At 51.1% G+C, this 18,491-nt stretch overlaps 1 long non-coding RNA gene and 1 other non-coding gene across 2 annotated transcripts; one reads left to right on the forward strand and one right to left on the reverse strand.

Annotated features, from left to right (window-relative positions):
* Positions 1-12,871: 12,871 nt before the first annotated feature.
* Positions 12,872-12,941, reverse strand: MIR493A (microRNA mir-493a). Its single transcript, NR_032922.1, has one exon. It is a non-coding gene; the product is annotated as a microRNA mir-493a (primary transcript).
* An 816-nt stretch (positions 12,942-13,757) lies between these two features.
* LOC138916780 (uncharacterized) lies at positions 13,758-17,935 on the forward strand. Its single transcript, XR_011424206.1, has 2 exons — positions 13,758-13,892; positions 14,053-17,935. It is a non-coding gene; the product is annotated as an uncharacterized lncRNA (long non-coding RNA).
* Positions 17,936-18,491: the final 556 nt, after the last annotated feature.

The raw sequence follows: 18,491 nt of genomic DNA on the forward strand, positions 1-18,491 counted from the left end.
CCAGGGGTGTCCAACTCTGCCGGTGTCGCCACCTCCCCAGGGAGAGCTGGCCCAGGCGGGGCCTCCTTCATTCATTCATTCATTCATTCACTCACTCATTCATTCCACAGCAATTATCCAGCACCTCCTGTGCACAGGCCAAGCCACGCCCTGGGGGTGTGACTCCCAGAGGAAGAAGACAGCAAATAAGTGGGCAATTCTAAGTGAGGAGGACGGTGCTCTGAGAGCAAAGAGGGGCTCCTCACCCTGCCAAGAGCTTCCCAGGGAACACGCTGTCTAAGCTAAGAAAGGGAGAGAGATGGAAGGCAGCTAGGAAAGCAGACAGGGCTGTCCGGGAAGAGAGAAACAGTATAGGCCAAGGCCTGGGGAGGGAGAGAGTGCACCCCTCCAGAAGCACTAAGGATTCCCCATGTGGACAGAGCCCCAGGCCAAGATGGGACAAGGCAGGAAAGGAGGCGAGGAGGTAGGAGGGAGCAGGCGCCAAGAGCCTGTACGCTGTGATAAAGGGACAGTCATTACCCTGGGGGTACTAGGGAGCCATTGAAGGTTTTTAAATAGAGGAGAGACCTGATCACACTTGCGTTTTAGTTAACCCATTCTGCCCTCTCCCGTTCTTTCCCTGGAGTGTCTTGGGCACAAGGGCAGTTCAGGAGAACTGGGTGCCTCCTGAGTCAGAGTTGCTCTGAGGGACCTAAGGAAATCATTGTGGGGCCTGAGGGGCGATCAGGGACCCGGGGTGAAGGACAGGCCCTAGCCAGGCTCCTGATGAGAGACCCTGTGGAGAGCAAGAACCAGGCACTGAAGGACCCCCAGCCGAAGTGCATCCCCAGCAGCTGTGAGAGCCGAGGGCCAGGTCTCAGGATGCTGGGCTGTCCCCAAGCGCCCTGTCCCCTTCCGATATCCCCACTGGGGATCCTAACGGCCCAGCACCCCCCAGGCCAGCCCTGCCCTGGACACTCACACTCCGGCTTCTCATCTGCAAGGCAGGCCCACCTGCTCCGCCCTGCGCAGGGTTGCCATGGTAACCGTGAGGCCCTGGGATTCTCGCTGAGGCTGCAGAATGGCGGTGAGAATCCTGCCTGAGCCGAGCGCGGGAGTGTATCCCGGTACTCCCCACGGATGGAGAGCCCCCGGCCCCTCTGCTCTTCAGGATGTAAGACCAAGGGGGCTGCAGGGTTGTCAGGAGTGTGCTGGGGGAACGGGGGGACCAGCTCCGCTGAGTCACAGCTCCGCCCCTTCTCTGGGCCACAGGCTGACCCATAACCGTGGACATCTGCTAAGAGGGGCAGGACTCACTGGGACCCTTCTCAAATGCCTGAAACACAAAAGTCTCCAGAGTCCTTCCTCTACGGATGGTCTTAGAGCAGTAACAGAAATGCCTACCATGCACGGAGCCCCACGGAGCACTGCGCTCCGGGCTTCGCACCACAGTGTGGCCCAGCGCTCGCCACGGGGCTGGGGAGCACCTGCTTCCTCATCCCCACCGTTTGCTGTTGTTGGTGCCATGGAGTTAATTTCCAGCGACCCTGGACAGCAGAGCGGAGCCCTGCGGTCTTTTTGCGCCCTCCTCTCACCTTCCAGTGCTCTATCAGACTCCGCTCCCGGCTTCATAGGGTCTTCGAGGTCATTTTTTTCGGAAGTGGGTGGCCAGGTCCTTTTTCCTAGTCTGTCTTAGTCTGGAAGCTCCGCGGAAACCTATTCACCACGGGTAACCCTGCCGGTATTTGAAATCCCAGTGGCTTAGCTTTCAGCATCACAGCCACAGGCAGCCGCCACAGTATGACAACCAGCAGACGGGGGGTGTGGTTCTCTGACCGTGAAACAAACCCGGGTCACAGTGGTGAGAGTGCTGAATCCTAACCACTGGAGCACCAGGGCTGGCTAGCCCCATTGTGGAAATCTAGGCTTGGAGAAGGCAAGTCATTGCCCCAAGTCATGCGGTCAATAAATGGAGCATCAAGGAAGGCCCAGCTCAGCATAAGCATCCTCTTTAAGAGTCACTGATGAATGATTATCCGATGGCAACCCACTAGACACTTCCTCAGACAGGGAGCTCACTACCTAGAAGAATAGCCCTTTGCATTGTGGGGGAGCCGAGACAGACCGTCCTTCCTGGCAGCGAGCAGAAGCCGGCATCCCAGAGCACACCTCCCCTGGACCCAGGCGTGCCACCTGGGACCTCGCAGAGCCTCGCATCCTTGCCGGGCAGCAGCCCCCGGGGCAGTGCCCTCATCCCCCACCGTCCTGGAACGGCCCTCCGCACCTCTAGAAATTCCTCCATACAGAGCTGTCAGATGGCTGATTAATTGACTGATCGGTGTTTGGGGCTCATTCTGCAACCAGACACGGGGCTCAGCTTCCCATCAGTGTTGTCTCAGTCGACAGCAGGGGCCAGGGGCTGTGTCCCGGCCCGAGGTCAAGTTCACTGTCTGTACCTGGGTCAGAGATCTGTGAGCAGACTCTTCTGCGTGCAAAGCTTCCAGGCCTTTCCTGGGGTCATGCTGTAACCTTGGCCTCATTAGCACGCGACTCTCACCAGCCGGCTGGGCCCATCTGGTTTCTTACTCATCGGAAAGTGAGCCAGAGGAAGCAGCCTCCTCGGGAGCAAGGAGGCTTGCGTGGAGCAGCCTGCCAGGCGAGCCGCCTCCGCTTCCCCGCAGCCCGGGAAACAGCCTGCCCTCCTCTTGGCGGCCTCTGGAGCCTTCCCTCACGCCCAGACCACAGAGCTCTGGCTGGTGACCAAGCAGTGCTTTCTGTGGGGACGGAGGGGAGGCAGGTGGGAGGAAGAGCTGGGGGGAGGGGCGTGGCAGGGAGCAGAGGAAGTGGTTGTCGTGAGGTCATCCCGGGTCCAGCTGTGCCCAGCTGTTACACCTGCCTCCTTCCTTTGGGCAGACCAGTCTCGTTTCGAGTTCTGCATGCCTTTGCACAGACTATTCTTGTTCCATAAAAAGCCACTTCCGTCCCAATTCCGTATAACCAAAGTTCACTTTCCTAGCCTTCATGGCCCATCTCAGGTGCCACCTCCTCCACCAAGCCTTCCGTGATCCCCTCAGCCAGAATAGACCACTCCTCACTCTGATTTCCTTGTTGGAGCTATGGGTGGGCACATCTCATTTCTGCTAGACTGTGAGCCCCTTGAGGGCAAGACCCAGGTTTGATTCAGGTCTGTATCATTCGTAATGCCCAACTCTTGTACATATAGCCAATTTTTATTGGGATTATAATGGTTTATAACACTGTGTAATTTCGGGTGCACATTATTGTTTATCAGTTCCTGAAGACACTTCATCGTGCTCACCCCCCGTAGTCTAATTTTTATCCATCTCCATACATATGTGCCCCCTTCGTCCCTTTCGCCCACTCCTCAACCCCCTTCCCCTCTAGTGACCATGAATCTGTTCTGTTTACCCACGTATTTGTTATCTTCCACATATGAATGAAATCACAAACCATTTATCAGACAAGGGGTTGATCTCCAAAATACATAAAGAACTCATACAACTCAACAACAACAAAAATAACCCGATCAAAAAATGGGCAGAGGATATGAACAGACATTTTTCCAAGGAAGATATATGGATGGCCAACAGGCACGTGAAACAATGCTCAACATCACTAATTATTAGGGAAATACAAATCAAAACTACACTGAGATATCACCTTACACCTGTTAGAGTGGCTATAATCATCAAGACAAAAAACAACAAATGTTGGAGAGGATGTGGAGAAAACGGAACCCTCACACACTGCTAGTGGGAACGCAAACTGGTGCAGCCACTATGGAAAACAATCTGGAGATTTCTCAGAGATCTAAAAATAGAAATACCATACGATCCAGCTATCCCACTACTGGGTACTTATCCAAAGAACTAGAAACCAATGATCCAAAGAGACTTATGCATGCCTATGTTCATTGCAGCACTATTCACAATAGCCAAGACGTGGAAGCAACCCAAGTGCCCAACAACTGATGAATGAATAAAGAAGATGTGGTGTATACATACAATGGAACACTACTCAGCCATAAAAAAGACAAAATTGTCCCATTTGCAACAACATGGATGGACCTGGAGGGTGTGATGTTAAGCGAAATAAGCCAGAGACAGAAAGAAAAATACTACATATTGCAAATTTAAGGAAACTTTATTTATTAGATGGAAGGATACGCGGATGGAGGAATGCATTCATGAATGGAAGGATGGTATCAGAGTCATGGGTTGAGCTCCCCAGGAAGCAGACCCCGAGGCAGAGTTAGGGTCCAGGGTGTTTATTAAAGAGCGCCCTTGGGATCCACATCTGTGGAAGGCAGAGGAAGGAAGCAGGATCAGGAAGAAGGGAAATTAAGCTGCAGGGCAGGCCCAACAACAGCCTTGGCTGACACCATGGGGAGCTCTGGAGCAGGAACAGACCTTCAGAGTTGTTCTGATGGGTCAAGATGCTCAGGCCTTTATACCTACACATCCATCAGTCATCGGATGTGAGGTGCCCAGGGACGTGAGCTGGCTTGGGCAAGGCAGCTGTCTGTAGCTGAGAGAATCCTTGAAGGAACCGACCTCTAATGGCTCTTTGACACCAACACTCCTAGCAGTTGGGGCAAAAAGTCCTTCATTGCAAGGGGGTCTGAACAGCACATCACAGTGTCCACCACAGATAGACATGATGGACGGTGGATAAACACATAGTTGGCTAGATGGACAGTTGGATATACAGAGGATGGATTCATAGGTGATGTGAATGGATGACTGGATGAGTGGCCATCTGGATAATGGATGGATGGATGGACAGATGGACAGTTGGGTGGATGGGTATCTTGATGATGGATGGATGGATAAATGTATGGTGGATGCACAGAGGCATGGATGATGGATGGAAGAATTCATAGATACATGAATTTGTGGATGATGAATGGTTAGGTGGACGATGGGCAATGGATGCATGGGTGCATAAATAGATGATGTTTTCTTGACATTTCATGTCATTTAAGTAACTAGACGCTCCTAGCTACTCACCTACTTCTTCCTTCTCCCTTGGACAGATTCAAGGAGGAAGCCCAAATAGCAATCTTGGCGAAGGAAATGATCTAGGGGCTGAAGAAGAACGCTCCAGCATCACCACACCACATGTGGGGGGCTCTTGAGAACTGTCACCTGGATCTACAGCCCACGCCTATAACTTATCAAGACAGATGTCCCGACTGTCCCATGACAAGCAAGATGGTGCTGAGATTAGCAAGTCGGCGGCCCCATGAACACCGCAGGTCCACTGTGGATGGAAAGAGTACCCACACCGCCAAGAGGAAGGGCAAGTCTAACTCCAAGGTGGGGGCCTTCCTCCTTCCACTGAAGACCTAGCCCATGCGCTCCCTCAGGCCATGTCACCCTTTCATCTGGGGGGACAGGACTAGCTTCTGTTGATGGTAGCACAAAGCCCCTCTTTATACTATGGGTTTTCGCCCCACCCACTGCCCTTGTATTGACCCAGCCAGAGGGAGATGCTCCCAGGGTAAGCTCAGGACTCAGAACAGCATTGAGGGGCCCCAAAGATCAGGAGCATCCATCAAGGGTTGGTGACAAGAATTGACCAAGGAAGCTTATTGCCCCATGGCATGGGCATCTTTCACACCCAGCAGGACAGAGCCTGTGGCATAATTCAGAGAGAGGAGAGGCCCACGTCTGCATACGGGGAGCCCCAAGCGTGGCTGTCTGTCCCACTCTCCCTGAGCCATGCTCCTCCTGGCTTAAGATTCTCTTCTCCCTCTGCAGGATGCCCTTCCAAAGTCAGGGCTCCTCCCCTGCAGGGCTGTGAAGCTGGGTCTTCTCTCTTCTCAGGAGCCCGAGATAATGGAATATGAGGCAGATAATGGAATAAGGGGCAGAGGGAAGCAGGGAAGTCACCTCACCTAATTCCCTGTATGTTGTGAGGACACTCTGCACAGCCTCCAGCCTCAGCTCACACAGACTCTCAGTGACACACCCGCGACTTACCTGGGCAAGCTTTTCCAGTCTAGAACTGCTTTGATTGTTTCACAATTCTTCCTCTCACCCCACCTTCCTGTCCCCCATCTCTGGGGCTTGTGGGCAGAAAGAACAAGCTGGATCCCTCCTAAAAACAGAAGCCATTCTAGCATCCCCAGTAACTTCTTCTCCAGGCCACAGACTTCATACACCCTCCGTCATGCCTTAAGACGTTTCCCGCCTCCTGGCCATCCTAGGCCCCCTCCTTGGAATATGTTCTAGTTTATCTCTTCTGAGCACCCAGTAGAACTCAGTACTCCCAGAATGGCAGACCAGACCAGAGTCAAACGGAACTCTCCCCTCCCTATTCTTCTATTAATCTAGGCCCAGACCTTGGCACCAGCTTTGGCGGCCACATCCTACGGTTGATTCATTATGACCCCACTGACAGCTAAAAGCCTAGGTCATTCTCATCTGTGCTATGATGATCTCTCTACCCTTCTATTCAGCAATGCCCTGGGGGCCCCTGTGGGGATGCAGTTACAGGGCCCCTCATTATTTCTGTTCAATTTCACCTTGCTAGGTTTGGCCCATCACTCAATCCCGTACAGATCTCTTTAGATCCTGGTTCTGTCACGAGAGGAGCTTTTCATCCCCCCCAGCACTGTCTTCTGCCAGGTTGATGTGCCCGCCATATCCTTTTAGGGGGTTAGAGGAAGGGCATTTCCTCCCCCATTGACCCGCTGACCACCTGTTGTACCGATCTCAAAAATAACCCCCAATGAGCCCACCTCTTCATATCAATGTCCTTGTATCATGCCCTCTCACACTGTTAGCAGGATTGGTCTGTGTGGCCAATAGTATACAGCGGAAGTGGCAATAATTCACTTCCCAGATTCCAGCTGGGGCTCTCTCCCTCCCTCTCTTTCTCTCTCTCTCATCACTCTGGCGGAAGGAAGCCATCATGAGCAGCCCCAGGGTTTTGGCAAAAACCAAAGCCTTTTGCCAACAGTCAAGTGCATGCGTGTGGAAGTGGATCCTCCAGCTCAGTCAAGCCTCAGATCAGGGCAGCCCCGGCTGACACCTCGGTTGTAGCCGCGTGAGAGAACCAGAACTGCCCAGCTAAGCCACCCCTGGATTCCTGAGCCTCAGAAAGCGGAGATAATAAACATCTGTTGTTTTAAGCCCCTGCGTCCGGGGTAAGTCGTTAGGCAGTGATGGAGAAGTGACACCCCCTCACGTACATCCAGGAACGAGGAGTTGACGACCAGGTTGCAGGTGCCAAGACAACAAGGGACCACATGGACTGTGCATTTGAAAATGTCACTCACATGGGATTAGCTCTTTTCTCTTCCTTTTCAGTCCTTGTCATCTGATCAGTTAGTCACTCAGGTCTTCCCTTCCCGCCTGCCCCCACCCTAATCCCACTGTGGGGGCAGCCCAGACCTTCTAGCTCTGTCTTTGGGGCTCTCCTCTCCTCTTGTGTTACAGAAACAAGAGGTTATAACTGTCTCCTGAATGGCAGGGGACCTAGTCTCTAGATATGTCCTAGAACTTGGTCACGTTTTGTCTCTGATTTTAGGCAACTGCCTAGTTTGGGACTTCGAAGGAAGGAAAATTCCTTCCCCACCCCACTGAAGCCTCCAGCTTACTCTGTGTGGTCCAGCCCAGGTTATCAGAGAGCTCCACCCTGGGAGTTCAGACATCAACACAGCAAATAATAGAGTAGTGACTTGACTTCTCTTCTACACTCCTCCCTTGGGACCCTCTTGGGGAGGGCTGGCTATGATGTGAGGCAGAATTCTGGCCATATCCTTCTCTTTAGACCAGAGTGTCCAAGGTAGCGAGCTGTGAATACGTTTCGAGCGTGCCCCAGCTATTGATCCCCTCGGGCCTTGAGATATTGATCCCCTCAGTCCTTGGAGCAGCCAAGTAGAGGCAGGGATGGCCAGATTCCAGGCCGGTCACCTTAGGGTGTGAGCAGTCTCTTAGGGTTTCCCCAGTAGACTGTACAAATAGTAACAATTTCCATGAGTGCAATGATGTGGAAGAAAAAGTCTGCAGCACTGCCCTCAACAAATATCTCTGAATGACCCCTACACACTCTCTGTCTTTGTTCAAGTCATGGATAAAAATGATAACAACACAGGGTCAAGGACAAAAACCCAACCACCGGGAATTTCCCTCTAGGTGGACACTGAGTCATTTATCAACACTGCGGGTGTTCCTCTAAATACTACTCCATGAAGACAGCTTTCCGTCTCTTCCATAGTTCTCCATCTGGTCCACGTGGACGTCACGACGTACCTTGTCGAATACTTTGCTAATTTTGCAATCCCAAATGAATTAGTGGATTAAGGTGGTCATCATCCACGGCTGATAACAACATATAAAAAGAGAACTATCCAATCATGGTGTATCTCCTGATGAACACTAGCTGTGCAGAGGGGCGCCAGTTATTCAGTATTCTCTCTCAGCTCCAAGACCCCTCCCCTCCCTGCTCTGAGATGCGGGACTGGCTCTCTGGGAAACACCCTTCTCCATGGCAGGTTGACCTCAGTTCGGCTCTGCCCACGAGGACGCTAAGGGGAGACGGGAAGGCAGGAGGAGGAAGGACTTACTGCTCCCTGCTGGCTTGCTAGATCTGACGCCATTGCTCCCGCGCCGACCCTTCACGTCCCCTCCGAGGACCCAGCAGCGGCAGCTGGGTGGTGGCCGCTGGGATGTCTCAGCCCCAACTCTGCACTTTAGAGTCTGTATCCGAACCGCTTTCCCTTGTTCCCCATCCCTGGGGATGGTGACGGCATCCCGTAATTATCACCTCTGCTGAAATGCCCAGTGTGGTTTCTGTTTTCCCTGCTGGACTCCTAAATGGTACATGAGTTTGCCAAAAATCAAAGAAAAAAAGGGAAATTCAACCTGAATATGATCAAATCTCTGTATCTAACCACCAATTTAAGCCGTCAAATTTTGTGGTAAAATTTAACAGACAATTAATACAGGTGTGATCCTGACATTGTGATTACGGTTTTCTGAGGCACAGTGAAATATTTATATAGGATTAGCTTCAAAATAATGGGGGGTGGAGGGAGAGAGTGTGGTTGCAAGTGAAACACGATGGGCCACAAGGTGAAAATTGTGGAAATTGTCGGATGGGTGGGTCAGGTTCATTATGCTATTCTTTCTATTTTAAACATTTTTTGATTTCCAAAATTAAAGTTTAAAAAAAACTTGCTCGATTCTTGTAGAGCTGTCAAAGGGAGAAATTACGTGACTCGACAAGATTTGTTCTCAGTGAGCCCCTGTTGGGTCCCAGTGACGCTCACCTCCTTTTCTAGACGCAAACCCTATACGTGACAAACCATCATCTTCTCTTGCTTGGAGTAAAGTGTGCCGGTCTGTAGTTTCAGAATCCACATTCTTCTCCCTTTGGAGAAGTAGAAGCGGGTACACCCCTCATCCATCTTCAGGAACACTTCCTACTCTGCGATTTCTCAGAGCAGTGAGGGAGGGAGGTAACTCAGCTACCCATCTCAGGCTTCCATTCCATGCTTGTATTGCCAAAGAGAAGAGATAGGAGTGAAATAGGAGACAAGGAACTCTGTTCCATTCATCCTTACAGGACGTTATGCCATCTTCCCCAAGCTCTGTGGGACCTAAAGCATAAATATATCAGCAAAATAGGAACCAAAGAAGGAGAAAGGCAATATGGAAAATAGTGTAAAATTGTCTATTTGCATTAAATAGGGCAAAGAGAGTCATTTGATATTGATAAAAGTTATGATCAATAGTGAAATCATAGCCTGATCCATGAACTTTAACGGGCCGGAGAACATGGCATTGAAATATATTAGGCAGAAACTCACAGAAGTGTGAGTAGAAATTGACAGAAATTGAATTATAGTGGAATACTTTAGCATACTTGTCTCGATCCTTGTAAGATCAAGAAGACAAACAATAAAGCAACAATAGACGCCAACTGTATCATTAACAGCTGAATTAATGGATATTGAGATCCTGCAAACAGAGACCATATCTTTTTATCAAGCATCTGGGCACCTGGACAAAATTGATCATATACCAAGTCACAAGTCAAACTCTAGTAAATTCCCAAAAGCAGGCGGTGTACAAGTTACCTTCTCTGACCGAGTGGCAGAAAACTAGAAACAAACAATACAAGTTTGAAAAACACATTTTAAAAGACAGCATTTGGAAATTTTTTTAAACAGATCATTTTAACTTAAGTAGTAGATGTTTTATTCCTGATTTTCTTTTTGCCAGAAATTTCACAAAAAGCCCTGTCTGCTATCCTTGATGTTTTAGAAAGACTCAGTTCATTTGGCCTTCCGTTTCCTGGAACTGTCTACTCACACCTGTCAGAGTGGGCGTCTGTTTTTGGGACCATCCAGTACCCACTTTATCTCCTTTCGGTAACGGTGCTTCATTTCCTTCTGGGCGGCCCCTTCCCCCAGTCGTGGTTCAAGGAGAGGGCTGGTGTTGACTTCACCTGTCCCCATCCCCTGTGGTGGACCTGTGATGTCAGCCTGGTCAATGAAAGCATTGCGTTCCCTGACCAGTGATTCATTCAGAAACAGCCACTTGAGCCAGTCCAGCCAATGAGACATTTGCTAGGGCTGCTGGCCTCCGTCTCCTTCTAGACTTCAACCTGGGAGCCTGTAAGTCTGAAACTGCTGCTGCCACCTGGTTATCATGAGAGGAACCCCTGTGTAAGAACGGAGCCAGCACGAACTCCTGTGCTGTGTCCCATGACATCATTTGTGCTCCTGAATCAAACCAGACCTGAAACCAGACCTACACTTAGACTTCTTAGTAAAATTCCTTTCAGTGTAATTCACCTCGCAGGGGGTTTTCTGTTACGTGGTCTTTTCTTCCCTCTTTGAACCTGCCCTTTTAAGCCTAATGTCTTTAGACACAATTCTTTTAATCTTCATTGAATTATTCAGAATTGAATGATCTAAATTGCATTTTTTTAGAGGTCGAAACCAAGAAGTCTTTCCATTCTTTCTACCACCCCACACTGCCTCCCTCTGGGCTACTGTTTCCTCAGGAAGGGACTCGGGGGCACCTCTCTGGGTCTAGTTCTGAGAAGCAGCCCACGTGAGCAGGAGGGAGCTTGGCGAAAAGGTAGGAGAGGTTGACTCAGTTTCCCCAGGGAAGAAGCAAGCAGTTCGGGACCCAGAGGCCCCAGTTACAGGCCTCTGGGAACGTGCCCAAGTCGTCCCTGTCCTGCCTCTGTGGAGCCGCCACACCGCTGTCAGCGTCAGACAAGCTGCAAGGGCACAGAGCCCTGGGACTGGGACCCCCCAGCAACACGGAGACCAGAGAGGAGAGGTCAAGTGTGGTCTCTAGCTGCCTTAACCCTGCCCCTGCCTATCTCCATGCCCAGGCCCTGACCACGGGGTAAACTGCCCACTCTGGATGGCAGTCACTCCCTCGCCGCCTGTTCCCACCCTGGGCGCTGAAGGCCTCAGATTTCATTGATCCCCAGCTGCAGGACAGAGCTCGCCTTCCAGCCAGCGGCCCAGACCCCAGGTCCTGCTCTTCACTGTTCTATGTCTGAATAGAAACTCTGGGACGCCCTGACGAGGGGAGAGAGATGTCCTCTTAGTCAGGGGAGAGGGCTGTCTTGGTATCTTTTTATTTCACGATCATCGAAGTTGAAGCTTCACAAATGAAAGTTTGTTCTGTTAGTCCCAAGGGTGTCTTTGTCCCCAAGGCAGATGGGTCCTGGGCCCTCCTGTCTCTCCCAACCCCTCCTCTACCTCTTGAAAGCATTTTGCATCAAGGTTCCCACCAAAAGAACCCTCTCTCATCATGTTCACACCAATAACTATAAAATAACTACCTCCTATTGGGCATCTACTATACCAAATAGTTCACGTCCATTATCTTTAATGTCAACACCAGCCCTTATATGGTGGGTGTGACTGTCCTCGTTTTACATGTGAAGAAACTGAGGCTCAGAGAAGTCATACGGGTGGTCAGGGGAAGAGTTGGGACTTGACCCCAGGTTGGCTGACCTTCCTCTTTCTACTGTTTGGCATCACCTCTCTCAGACCAACTGGGCCCCTGGAGCCAGGTACAAAGGTTCAGTGGATGGTGGATGGTCCATTCTCCTGTAAGCCCCTCCATTCTCCTGCAGTGTCACTTATATGGCTGTCCATCTACCCTGCTAGACAGTGAGCATCTCTAAGAGCTGGATCTGACCCCTGGACACGCCCCCACATTGTGCTTTGAGTAGGGGCATGGGGACACATGCCAAATTGGTGACTGCCCATGGCCCTTTGAAAAGCTTTTCATTTAGGAAAGCTCCCCCTGAGTTTTGCCTTCCCAAGTAGATTTCAGAAGTCAATTCCCAGGCCCTCTCGCAGCGAGGACGCACACACGCAATGTGGAGTTCCTGATTCCGAACTGAACCTCCGGCAAAAGCAGGCACAGCCTTCTGTTTTGTGGTCCAGCTTTCTGGGTGGCCTCAGTTACAAGGTCAACTTCCGGTGGCAGAAGAGACCGCGGCTGCAGTGAAGTCGGCTCCTGGCTTCCAGCTCCGCGGCAGCTGCTGCAGCGGCAATAACACCCCCTCGAGCCAGCGGGGTTCTGAGAGTTTCTCCGGAAAACCTCGCCCCCGGTCTTTCTCCCGCCCTCCCAAGGACTCTGTGCATTTACCTCGTGGAGTTTAATAAATCCCTTTTCTGCTTAAACTAGCCATGGAGGGTTCCAATATTTGCAACTCAGTAAATGTTTGGCAAACAAACATTTAAAAATCACCTCCCACGCTGGAGGCTGGAGAGGAAGCCCCTTGCCCAGCCTGTCTAAGCCCCGCCCCTCCGCTTCCTCTCTAGATGCTCGATCCGCGCAAGTGGGACGCAGCCCCAGGCGTTGTGGTACCTGGCACAGAGCCTGGCACACAGTAGACCCAAGGAATATTTATCGATTGTTAGATTTCTCCTAACTCGCCTGCATCCCAGGATCCCCTGAGCTGCTTTTTGAAATTCCCGTCCACTGAATTCTTTGCATCTGCCGGGCGCTGGCTAGAGCGCTTTGCAACTACCAGCTCATCTCATCTTCAGGGCGCCTTATAAGGTGGGTAGGATCATCAGCATCTTGCAGATGAGGACGCCGAGGCTTGGACACATGAAGGTCACAGCCTGGAAGCAGCAAGGTCAGGCTTGTGCCCACGACTGTATGACTCCAGAGCCTGAACGCCCCACCCGCCTCGCTCTGCAGCACAGAGGCTGGCCTGGGAGGTGGGCGTTTGGCCGTGGGAAGTCCAGATGCCAGCAGGGGAATATGGCCAACTCCAGGAAGCCCGACTGGAGATTTGGGAATCAATGGCTGGGTGGGCCGGAGGCCCAGATGCTCTGAAACGGGAAAACTTAAAGCTATTGTACTTTTGTCTTTTAAAAGCAAACGTCATAAAAGAATTTCTGAACGCCTGTGGCTATTGTCGAAGGCTGCACAATGGTTTGCGCATTCCCCTCGGTCGAGGGCTCTCTCAAACTCGTGAGGATCAGTGCAACAACGATCTCTGTCTTTGCTGGAGGAGCTGGAGCAGGCTCCAAGGGCCCCTGTTATGGGCTGAATGTTTGGGGCCCCTAAAAAATGCGTATATTGAAATCTAATCCCCAATGAGATGGTATTGGGGTGGGGCCTTCGGAAGGTAATTGGCCAGGAGGATGGAGCCCCCGTGAATGGGATCAGTGTTCTTACAGGAAGAGGTCAGAGAGCTAGCTCCCCCGCCACCCTCGCCAGGATGTGAAGACGCAACCGGAAGTCAGTGAGGACACACCGGAAGTCAGCGTCAGCAGCCCAGAAGAGGGTTCCCACCAGAGCTCGCCCCTGCTGGCACCCTGATCTCCAGCTTCCAGCCTCCTGAACGATGAGAAGTAAATCTCCTATTTACAAGCCACCTAGTCTGTGGTATGTTGTGATCGCAGCCCAAACTAAGACAACCCTCCTTCCCCAGGGCTTCTCCCCGCTCCTTGGCTCCCGGGTAGGGCTGCTGGGGCAGGAAGTGGGGCTGCCGGGGGGACACAGGTGAGAGCACCTCCCACCAGATAACTCTCCTCTGCTCCGACAGGTGGTGGGCCCGGAAGACGGGGATTGGAGAGAGAAGGAAGGTCGGCTAGGATGCTAACGTTCTTCCTCACAACACACAGAACTCACTCACAGGCCCGTGTTGGGGGGTGGGACACACGGGCTGGTTGAAGAGGGGTGCAAGCATCATCCAAGGCTTGTTAGTGTGAACACAGACCTTGCTCTGAAGAGATGCCAACGAGATGTCAGGAATGCATGACCTCTGCTTGCGAAGGCCAAGGTTCGGGCTAGCTCGAGTTGGGCCTCCAACTCAGAGTTTGTAAACTACAGACCAATGGGCTGAATCCATCACCTGGGTTTTGTTTGGCTGGGAAAGTGCTTCCTCCCCCCCCGCAAAAAAAATTTTAAATTATTTTCTAGCATCTTCTAGCTGGGAGGTTTTACAGTCAAGTGAGCCCCAGGGCTTGACAAGTACGGGGTCCTTTAAGAGTGGGAAGTGAAAGTGTATTTAGTTAAATTAAGCATGCAGATACACCTTTACCTGAAGTCCCCTCCTGGATGTCGATCCAAGAGAAATAGTCACGCAGATCTGGAAGGAGAGGGCAGCATCTCTGCTTCGGTGCTGTTTGTGGTAGGGGAGAGGGAGGAGGTTTAGAAGCAACATAGGCCTCCATCGCTGGGGGATGGATAAATGTGGCGGATACAGCAATTAGAGGCAACAGCCTGGAGGTACAAACAGCAACCTGGATAGATCTGTAAAAACATAAGTGCTGAGAGAGGAAAAAATAGAATTAGGTTTTTAGCACACTATTATTTACATAAATTAAAATACATGCACATAAAATAATATAGGTTTCCTAAAATCGTAAAGATAAAAGCAAGGGTATTGAGCACGTCGGGTGCAGAGGAAGGAGCCAGAAGTGGGACAAGGAAGTAACAGAGAAATTCACAGATATGCTCGCATGAACCAAGGATGCCAATGTCAGGGACTGAGAAGGGAGCTTAAATCAGTGCTGAGTTTCCTGAGGTTGAACCTGAAAAAGCCTGGAGGTGGGTCCCTTACAGGCCAAGGGAGAGGGATAAAGGGCTAAAAGGGGAGGGGCCCTAATGTTTCTCTCCATGAGTGCCCCACGTTGGGCCTCAGACTCCCTGGGCCAAGCTGTGGAGGACTTAACTAGGTCTGTTCATTATCCCTCCCTAACGGTAGTACTCACGTCACAGCTGTCCTGCCCTCCAAAAGCTCACGGCCTGGTGGGTGTTAGGAAAGTGACCAGGCCTCGGAGGTGTGCGTGTGGGGCCGACATACAGGAGCATCTAACCCAGCTCGGGGAGTCGCAAGACCCGAGCTGAGACCTGAACAGGGGGCTCAGGCTGCCTGAGTGACTCTCAGTAACTCGCCGGGGGGCTTTTGGCGGGTCCCTTCCCGATCTGAGCTTCAGTTCACTAAGTAACAAAAAAGAAGGTTGAGCGCTAATCTGGGAGGTTTGCTAAATTGTGAGGTTCCATGGACGTGCTTGAGGAGCCACTGCAACATCCAGAGTGACCGAGCAAGGCTCTCGGTCCCTGTCCAAGCCTCAGTTTACCTTTTGTGATGAGCTCAGAGATGTGCAGTGCAGATGTTTACCCTTCGAGGAAGCGTGCGGTGCCCTCTGCGCAGAATGCCCCTCCAGCGTCCACCTCAGCTGCAGAGAGCCGCTGTCAGAGGTCACGCCCTTCCCAGGGTGGCCCACCTCCCATGACTGACCGAGAAGGCTGGTGGGATAAAGGCCTGGCGGGGTTCAGACAGCACTAACAGACCGCCGCCAGCTGCAGCGTGCCCTGGGGTTGGCCTGTGCTGTCCCTGGACCTGCACCCCAGCCTGACTGCTCCTTCTGCCCAGTCCTGCTTCCTGCCCCCACTTCCTCAGGACCCATCCACGGAGACTCCCTGATAAACGTCCTGTACGTGAAACTTGTCTCAACACCTGCTTCCCAGAGAACCCAACCTCGAACACTATTTGATATAGGAAAATTTGCTTAGAAAGCAGCCAAAACAACAATGTTATTTGTTATCGACCAGTTATTAATTATTAGTCGGCTGCCAAAAAATAACCAACTTGAAAACAAACAGATGAAATTCCCCTCCAGCTAGAACATTCGACAAGAGCAGCCAAAGAGTCAGTCGTCAAACGCTGCTGACTCGGGGAGCACAGCTTCAAAAGCCTGAGCTGAGCCCAATGCTGAGTGTGTGGTTTTGAACATCAGATAACAGTTTTAGTGTTATTTTCTATAATAAGCTCTCTTGGGTATTTCCTAGTGGTTTCATTTATTAATTACCCTCACTTTGAGCAGAATTATTGATTTATGGGCACAAAGTTTGCTTTTTTTTCCGCTTCAGGATACTGTTTTCTTGAGAGTCAGGTTTACACAAAGAGCTAAAATGGTCACAGCCACCTGAACCCCAGGCATCTGGCGGGGTTTTATTGTAAAAAGGAAAGAAAAGAAGAGAGTAGAGAAAAGAAAAGAACAACTCAGGGAGGGGAGTGGGGAATAATAATGACATCAGTCCTCATTAATTGCACACCTACTGCATGCCGAGAGCTGAGCTGAGAGCTTGACAAAGCATGAGCTCACGTACGGCCACCGGGTGAGCTGGGACTTTAATAATCCCATCGTATGTATGCAAGACTGACGCTCAGGGTGATTAAAGGATTCGCCCAAATTGCCAGAGCTAGTAAGTGGCAGAGCCAAGACTTGAACCCGCATCTCTGACTACAAAACCCGGACACCAGGCCCACACCACCTGCACCAGTCAAGTCGCTCTACCAAACTCTCGAGGCCAAATTCAGGTGCCAGCTGCTAATAGCGCAAGAGGTGAGGCAAGACATACCGCTGTGGTCCTAGAAAGAACACCAGTTGAAACCAGTTGCCATCAGAGAGTGTGGCCTTGTGATGAATTAACCTTTGGAGGGCCCCTGAAGCCTTCTGCGAAGCGTGGGAGCCAGTTGTCTGGGGGACACCAGCCTAGGGCGTGTCCCCAGCAGCTCCTGGCACAGAGGTCTTGTGTCCCTCGGCCCCTTGCTCTGACCCCATCAGCCCACAAAAAGAAGGCACAGCTTTGTTTTGGAAGCCCAACCCCAAATCGGGCCAGCTCTGCTCCTCGCAGCACAAGGGTTGCCATAGCAACCATTTGAGGCAGCTGAGACCTTCAGCTAGAGAAGAGATCCCCCGCAGAGGGAGGGAGATGGGACCACGGAGGAGAGGTGGAGACGGAGCTTCTCGGAGGGTGCGTTGATTCACCTCGTTCTCTTCCCGTGGGGAGAGGGGCCCACGTCAGCTCGGAAAAGTGGGCACATGGAGGGTCACAGCAAGACTTCTCAGGCACGCAGAGAAAATGATCAAATTTGCACAGCACATCGGGGCGAACCAGAGGTCACTTGGCATCAACTATAGGGAACTGGGTGAAAAACACTGCATTACACTTTCTTTATATTAACTAATTTTGATAAGAAAAATAAGTACAAAGTAGTAGACAGAGTACTAAATATTGAATATGTATAAAACTTCCCAATATAATCTTTTCCAAAACTTTAACGAGAAAAGAGCTTTCTTCCATGAACACAGTTTTTTTCAGATTAGGCTTTACGTGTGAAATGGCCATATAAAATTCTTGATGGGGCTTTTTAATGATGATCTCTTGAAATTCTTGAAAGTAACTATCAACAGGAAACTTTTGTTCACACAAGGACATGATAAAAAATGTAAGACCATTTTATAACCATTCAAAAATGTGTAACACTTGAAATTATATTAAAAACATCTAAGAGCTCTTCCTTTTCTTTCTTCGACAAGTGTAACGTTGAAATTTCTCGTGATAATGTGAGTGGATTGTGAATACAAACATTTCATATCAAGCATTTCAAAATAAACGATGAAGCGCTCATTGGCAAAGCGTGCGTGTATTTTTAGAGCTCTCGCCAGCTAGGATGGATGCCACTGAAGGCACACCGTCTACAGGTGGGCTGAAGCTGCTGCCTTAGGTAAAGACAAGGCTGTGGAGTCTTCTTATAGAGCTGCTCTTCCCTGGAGATCCTGCCCAGCTTCCTTGTCACCTCCCTTTGTGACTCGGCCACACTGGACTGGGAACCAGGTGAGGACACGAGGAGAGTGACAAAGTTCGGGGGCCCTTGTCCACAATGGGGAGCCCAGTTGCCTGCAACTGGCTGCTGACACACGTGTCCAGGTGGGCGAGCACCTCCTGGGCTATGTCAGGCCCACCATCGTGCCTCCTCGTAAAGCCTGCTGGAACCACACGGCCTGATCCGCCTCCAGAGAGAGCAGGATGCCTGGACCCCGTCGGGTAAGGGGACCAACCATCCCGGTTTGCCCGGGACTGAGAGGTTCCTGGGGATGCAGTTCTTTCAGCGCTGAAACTGGGAGAGCCCCAGGCAAACCAGAGGAGTTAGTCACCCTCCCCGGCCACCTGAAGGCTGCAGAAAATCAG

Source organism: Equus caballus, chromosome 12 (assembly GCF_041296265.1).
Source record: "Equus caballus isolate H_3958 breed thoroughbred chromosome 12, TB-T2T, whole genome shotgun sequence".
NCBI classification, from domain to species: Eukaryota; Metazoa; Chordata; class Mammalia; order Perissodactyla; family Equidae; genus Equus; species Equus caballus.